This window comes from Curcuma longa, chromosome 3, assembly GCF_044706935.1.
Source record: "Curcuma longa cultivar G26 ecotype Majalengka, Jawa Barat chromosome 3, ITB_CL_G26_1.1, whole genome shotgun sequence".
NCBI lineage: Eukaryota > Viridiplantae > Streptophyta > Magnoliopsida > Zingiberales > Zingiberaceae > Curcuma > Curcuma longa.
In genome coordinates, this window is record NC_133863.1 from 16,911,459 (window position 1) to 16,919,502 (window position 8,044).

Genomic DNA, 8,044 nt, shown 5'->3' on the forward strand with positions numbered 1-8,044 from the left:
ATTCAAGTCCTTTAGAAAAATATTTTAAAATTTTTTTAAAATAATTTTATTTTTTTAAAAAAAACCTAAATTTGAAAACATAAGTTCAAAAACATTTTTGAATTTTAAAAATAATTTTAAATTTCTAAGAAATTTTGAACTTAAGAAATTTGAATTTGAAGAACTTAAGAATTTGAATTTGAATTTGAAGAATCTCATATTTTTCTCCCCCTTTAACATAATCAAAATAAATAATTGGTTTGAGTTCAAGCATGTTTATAAATAAATAAAATACTTAGACAAAAAAATGTATTCGAGGGACGAGTGTCCAACTTAGGTTTTATCTAACTACTAATCAGTAGTAGCTTAACCCAATTAGTCAAGTGTAAGTGTATCATTCCATTCAACTTATGCTTAGGAACACTTAACTTGAATTAATATTTTTGTTTAAAGCCCAAGTTAGGTTTGATGCATTGATATAAGCATCTGAGACTCAGGTTAGAATTTTATGCATTTCACATCATTCTAAGTTTCACAATCATAAATAAGGTAATTAGTGTGCTTTGTGAGATGCTTTACCTAGATCTATAGGTACATGCTTTCTAGGGGAATGATTATTGTCTAAGGCTAAATCATTCTTTTGTTGGCTTTGAAATCAAAACTTTGAAAGATAGGGTTTTCAAAAATAAAAAAATGAACTTTTTAAAACATTTTTGAAAAACTATATAATAGTAGATTGAAAAAATATAAGTTTTTTTAAAAAAATTAAAATTTCCCTTATTCTACCAAGTATAATCTTACCTGTCTTCTAATTGTACTGAACTCGGATTCTGGTAGCAGTTTAGTAAATATGTCTGCTAAGTTTGATTTTGACTCAAGATAATCGAGTATAATTTCTCCCTTAGCGACATGGTCTCGTATAAAATGATGTTTGACCTCTATATGTTTTGTTCTAGAGTGGTGCACTAGGTTCTTAGTCAAATTTATAGAACTTATGTTGTCAATTAACACCTTAGTGTTATTATATTTCAAACTATAATCTGTTAATATGTGCATCATCCAAAGTAGTTGTGCAATACATTCACACATCTATTCATGCTCAGATGATGTTAGACGATGGGTGCCGAGGGTATCTAGTGTCTATGAAGACAGCAGAGGAAGGCAGAGTTTCTGGCCCTTCTGACATTCGTATCGTCCGAGATTATCAGGATGTATTTCCGGACGAGCTTCCTGGCTTGCCACCCCAGAGGCAAGTTCAGTTTACCATTGAGGTAATCCAGGCACGACACCGGTGTCTAAGACACCGTATCGTATGGCTCCGAAGGAGTTAGAGGAACTGAAGATTCAGTTACAGGAGTTGTTGGACCGGGGTTTTATTCGTCCCAGTGTATCACCTTGGGGAGCCCCAGTCTTGTTTGTCAGAAAGAAGGACGGATCTATGAGACTATGCATTGATTACCGTCAGCTGAATGCAGTTACGATCAAGAACAAATATCCTCTGCCACGTATTGATGATTTATTTGATCAGTTGAAGGACTCTTGTGTGTACTCTAAGATTGATTTACGATCTGGCTATCATCAGCTTAGAGTACGAGACGAGGATATACAGAAGACAGCATTTCGTACACGTTACGGACATTATGAGTTTTTGGTGATGCCGTTCGGTCTCACCAATGCTCCAGCTGTATTTATGGATTTGATGAACCAGGTTTTCTTGGAGTATTTGGACCGGTTCGTGATTGTCTTTATTGATGATATTTTGATATATTCTCGATCAGAGGCAGAACATGAGCAGCATCTCCGCATTGTTTTGGAGACACTACGACGAGAGCAGCTGTATGCCAAATTTAGCAAGTGTGCGTTCTGGTTATCCTCTGTTGGATTTCTCGGACATGTTGTATCGAGCCGTGGTATTTCGGTTGATCCTCAGAAGATAGAGGCAGTTACCAGTTGGGAGCAGCCGAAGTCTGTACAGGAGATCAGGAGTTTTCTGGGTTTAGCTGGGTATTATCGGAGATTCGTGGAGGATTTTTCTCGTATTGCTACACCGCTTACCCGTCTGACCAAGAAGGGGGCGAAGTTTAGTTGGTCAGAGGCATGTGAGACGAGCTTCCAGGAGCTTAAGCAGCGGTTAGTGAGTGCCCCGATATTGATGATTCCTTCTGGTGAAGATGGATTCATATTGTATACCGATGCATCATTTCAGGGATTGGGTGCAGTTTTGATGCAGCGTGATCGGGTAGTTGCTTACGCTTCTCGTCAGCTGAAGGATCACGAGAAGAACTACCCTGTTCATGATTTAGAGCTTGCCGCTATTATCTTCGCTCTGAAGATTTGGCGACACTATCTGTATGGAGTCACTTTCGAGATTTTCACAGATCATAAGAGTCTGAAGTACCTGTTCACACAGAAGGAGCTGAACCTCAGACAGAGACGCTGGATGGAGTATTTGAAGGATTATGATTGTACCATTAGCTACCATCCAGGGAAAGCTAATGTGGTTGCTGATGCGCTTAGTCGGAAATCTCATGGGGTTCTGGCTAGTCATTGGTAGCCGTTACTGAGATTATTCAGCAGTTTTCAGAGTTGGGTTTGGTGGAGCATGGGTCAGACACAGCGAGGGATATTGGTTTCGATGGTTGCTCAGTCAGCTTTAGTGGAGAAGATTAAGTCGGCACAGGCTATTGATCAGCATATCACAGTTCATCTGCAGCAGAGTGAGATTCCGGACAGCAGTCAGAGTTTTCTTGTGACGCAGATGGGATACTTACGATTTCGAGGTCGACTTTGTGTGCCAGAGCAGCATCCAGTGAAAGAGGAGTTATTGCAGGAGGCACATCATTCTAGGTTTTCGATACATCCGGGTGGTACTCGTATGTATCGGGACCTGAAGCGCTCCTATTGGTGGAACGACATGAAGAGAGATGTTGCTGATTTTGTTGCGAGGTGTTTAGTCTGTCAGCAGGTGAAGGCTGAACACCAGAGACCAGCAGGATTACTTCAGGAGATACCGGTACCGGAGTGGAAGTGGGATCACATCACGATGGATTTCATTACCGGCCTACCCAGGACCCGGAAGGGTCATGATGCGATTTGGGTAATCGTTGATCGATTAACCAAATCTGCACATTTCCTTCCGATACGTCTGACTGATTCACTCGATCGTTTAGCAGATCTATACTGCAGAGAGATTGTTAGATTACACGGGGTGCCTGTGAGCATTATTTCTGATAGAGATCCTCGTTTCACTTCACGGTTTTGGCAGAGTCTGCAGCAGGCATTGGGTACAGAGCTTCACTACAGTACAGCATTCCATCCACAGACAGATGGTCAGTCAGAGCGTACCATTCAGACTCTCGAGGATTTGTTGCGAGCTTGTGTTCTGGATTTCGGTGGTAGTTGGGAGGATCATCTTACATCTAGTGGAGTTGCGTATAATAACAGCTATCATTCTACTATTCAGATGGCTCCGTATGAGGCATTATATGGTAGACCTTGCCGATCTCCTGTGTTGTGGGAGGAGGTTGGTGAGCGACAGCTGCTGGGTCCGCAGAGTATTCAGCAGGATGCTGAGCTTGTGCGTGTTATCAGACGACGTATGTCAGAGGCTCAGGATCGACAGAAGAGTTATGCTGATCAGAGACGAGGCCACTGGAGTTTTCCGTAGGAGATCATGTATTTTTACGTGTATCACCCACGAAAGGGGTGAAGAGGTTTGGGTTGAGAGGGAAGTTGGCTCCGCGGTACATTGGACCATTTGAGATATTGGAGCGGATTGGCGAGGTTGCATATCGCCTAGCGTTACCGTCGACACTTGCGGGTGTTCCATAGCGTATTTCATGTTTCTATGTTGCGGAAATACGTACCTCATCCTTCACATATTCTGAGGGAAGTACCTGTTCCTCTCCAGCCAGATGTATCTTATGAGGAGATTCCGGTGCGGATTCTTGACCGGAAGGAGCGACAGTTGCGGAACAAAACCATTCGACTTGTAAAAGTCGGATGGCAGCATCATACAGATGAGGAGGCTACTTGGGAGCTGGAGGATACTATCCGGGCTCGATACCCTCATCTATTTACGTGAGGTATGATTTAATTATTATGGTATTTTCTGTACCGTAGTATGAAGATAATAAATTTGGGGACCAAATTTTTATTAGTGGGGGAGAATGTAAAATACCAAAAATTAAGGGGTAATTTGTAAATAAAATTAACCCTAATTGTTGGGGTTTAAGGGAAGGATTGGAAAAGCCATTTAAGGGGTTAATTAAATTAACCCTAAAACCCAATTAGGAGTTTAATTAAAATTAATTCATTTAAAAGCCTAATTAGGATAATTGGAAGGGTTAAAGGGTTAAGGGGTTTTGGGTTATTGGATCCGGGTTAAATCCCAACCCGTTAAGGAAGGCTTAAAGATCCGGTTACTGTGCATTCCCAATCGCGATTATCTCCCTGTTTTCCCGATCGCGCAGGAGGAAGAAGCGATCGGCCAGTGAAGAAATCCGGTAAGTTAAGCTGAGATTTCTCGATTTCTATGGTTCTTGAGCTTAATCTATGATCTTTCCAGATTTCGGAGCTTAGATTTTGAATCGGGGATTTCTTTGGGTTTCGGCTATGAAGGGAAGAAAGAAGAAGGCATTTAAATCCAGAGGGTAATCTAGGATTCCATCGATTTTGATGGTGATTAGTAAGGATTTTTATGGATTTAATTTGGATTTGAGCTTTTGATCTGAGTGTTGAGCAATTATTGCTTCTTGGATGGTTTCTGAATTTTGGGTTGTGATTGATTGGGTGGATGGTTGTTGGTTAATTGTTTGGGATAGGATGTGTTAAGAATGGATCTGTTGAGATTTTAGTGATCGGTTAGCTTGATCTGTTTTGGATGGGTTGTTGGAATCTTTGAATTGATGTTGTTGATGGGTTCTTTTGTTAGGTGTGTTGGAGATTATCTAAGTGTGAGGTTGTGAGGTTAGGTTTATTTTAGGGAATTGGATTGATTAGTTTAATTGGGTTTTTGTTGAATTTATTAGGTTGGATCGGGTTAATGATTAGGATTAGGTTTCAATTAAGAACTTTAATAAGATTGGTTGAGCTAGGTTGGATTTAATTGGAGATCAATTATGGGTTAAGTGAATCCAATTGGAATGGGTTAGATTGGATTAAAGTTTGGTTAGGAGTTTGTTGTTACTGTAAATTTGATACAGTATTATTGTATTTAGTATTGTATTGTTGTTGTAATTTCAGGATTTGACTTGTTGATCCTATTATACACGGAGTCTTGGTATTTATTGGGGGTTCTGTTATTAATTTTGTCAGATCAGGTGGGTACCTTATACTTGGTCACTACAGGCTTTATTTCTAGTGCATGATCTATTATTACTTGTCTATCTTGTTGTTATTCATGTTGCTCGTGTTGTTACCTTGTTGATACTCTTGTTTCACATGTTGCTTGATACTTGCTAGTTGACCTTTGATATGATCTAATACTATCCTGTTGCTACTCCTGTTACCTATGTTATTTACCTAGTTGATACTCTTGTGTTGTTCGTTGCTTGATACATGTTAGTTGACCTTTGATTGATCTATCCATTGATAGTACAGTCTCAATTTTGTATCGTTGACCTATGATGACTCATCTTGATTCATGTTGATTATGCTGATTAGTTGTAGCTATTATATGTTGGGATGATCATCATAACATCTACATGCTAGTAGTAGGTGTTGTTGACAGTTGTTGGCTGTTGTTGTTGTTGGCACTCACCTGACACCGTGTTGTGGTGGAACAAGGGTGAGAGCATTTGTTGTGTCATGTTGGGTGCGACCAGGACTGGCTAGATAGCCCTCCTGATACACTACCCACTCCCCACCTGATTAGTGGTGGTTAGTTGTTGGAGCCTATGCAGTTTGTCCTATTTGACGCCTCAGTTCACTGCACTGGGTGGGTGACTGAGGATGACGAGTGCAGACAGTGACCATGCATGTTGCATGTGATGTGTGTTGCATATTTGCATGCATTTGCTGTTATATTATTACTGCATTGTTGTTTACAGCATGTTTGTGTGTGACTGTTGCACTTGTTTGATATATTGATTGTTGCATCGTATGACATAACATGCACTGTATGAATTTACATGATTTCTATTACCATGATTCCTGTTACTTGTTGATTAGTATTTATTTTTTCCTTATATATCCATTGTAGAGACTGTATATCTTTTGTTATCTCAGTTGATATATCATGTTATGCACTTCTATCCTATATTCCACTGAGTATCTGATACTCACTACCCAGACCCTGGGGTTATCTTGTTTTCTACCCCAGGTAGCATATAGGATTTTACTGGGAGCTTGGAGATCGCCTGCATGTTACTATCTCACAGCAGAAGGATTTTATATGTTTGGTTTGTATGGATTTTATTGTGTTGACATATGAACTATATTTTTAGTTTTTAGACTTATACTCGTGGTTGTGTGGTTTTGTTCGGATTTGTTATGTTTCTGTTATGAAGATTTTCTATTTTGTGTGGACTTGTTGTGGTTTACCTATTCTGGTTTTGTGAGCATGTATCCGTTTAGTAGTTGTGGTCGTGTGAGCCTTACTTTTTTTGCTTTAGTAGTTGTTGATGTACTTGTGGTGATGTGGATGTATGTAGTCCTGATTGTGGCCTTGTAGGCCTTTGTATTTATGTATTCAGGGAAAAGTCATTGTTACAGGGGAGATGCTGTCAAAATTTTTTGGACGACCGTCTTCCGGGACGTGACAATTTAGTGGTATCAGAGCAGGTTAGGTTCTTTTGGATTTGCCGTTGTATTTGTGTCCATTTTCAATTTCTATTGGAATTGTCGTTGAATTTATCGCTGGATTTGTAGTCTTCTAGATTTATCATTGCATTTGTAGGTTTATCTAATACCAATTGTTTGGTATCAGTGCATATTAGGCTAAGCATTAAGTTTAAGGTTTAGGTTTAGTATATTTTTGAATCTGTCATCGTATTGGATTTATCGAATTTTGGTTACTCGATCCAAGTTGTGAGATGGGCAGACAGCAGCATGAATTCTCCAAGCAATTGTAAGTAAAATTTCTAGTACATTTATTACTGTTTCTAGAAATTTATAGGAGTTGTATAAATTATTAGGTGATATTATAGCCCCGGTAAACCGAGGATGAGGTCGACCACCGAGATGACCCGTTGTGCCAGTAGAGCCAGAGACTTCCGAGCATGTTATGGATAGTCAGGAGGTACCCTTGACAGATCCGGTACTGGCCACAGCTAGCAAGACTGTGGACATGAGCCGCATACTGATATTGGCAAAGTTTGTCAAGGATCGGTTGACGTTATTCCATGGGGCATCTGACCCATGGCTCGCTCGTTCATGGTTGAGAACTTGACTGATACATTTGTATATATTACTTGTACTGAGGTAGAGAAAGTCGAGTTAACAGTATAATTTTTGATCAGGCTGTCACGTGGCGGAAGATTTAGAGGTTTGTATTCGAAGAGCGGGAATTATCATGGTTATCTTTCCGAAAGGCTTTCGAGAAATAGTACTTTTCAGAGGCATTCTGCTTAGCACAACGCAAGGAGTTTCTGAGCCTTAAGTAGGATGATCATTCTATATAGATCCTAACTGTGGAGTTCTCTCGATTCGTCGACTCGCCAGGTATGCCCGCATTTAGTAGCTTAGGAGGGTGACCGAATGTTCTGGTTCACCTAGGGATTGGCTACATACATTCGGGAAAAGACATGGAGAAGTCGAAGAATCTGAGAAAAATTGAGACAATTCCTATGATTAGATCGTGTAGTCCTCTAGTTGTATCTTTACTTTCAGGTGAAGTGTTGATTACAAATCAGGTGATTAAAGGATGTCCGTTGGATTTCGACGTCATACCCTTCGGTGGAACTTCAGGTGCTGAATTTGATGGAGTTCAACATTATTCTGGGTATGGATTGGTTAACCATCTATCATGCTACCGTGGACTTCCGAGTTAGAGTGATTACCTTGCGACCTCCGGATCAACCTGCTTGGGAATTCGTTGGTACTCGGAATGATACTGTATCCATTA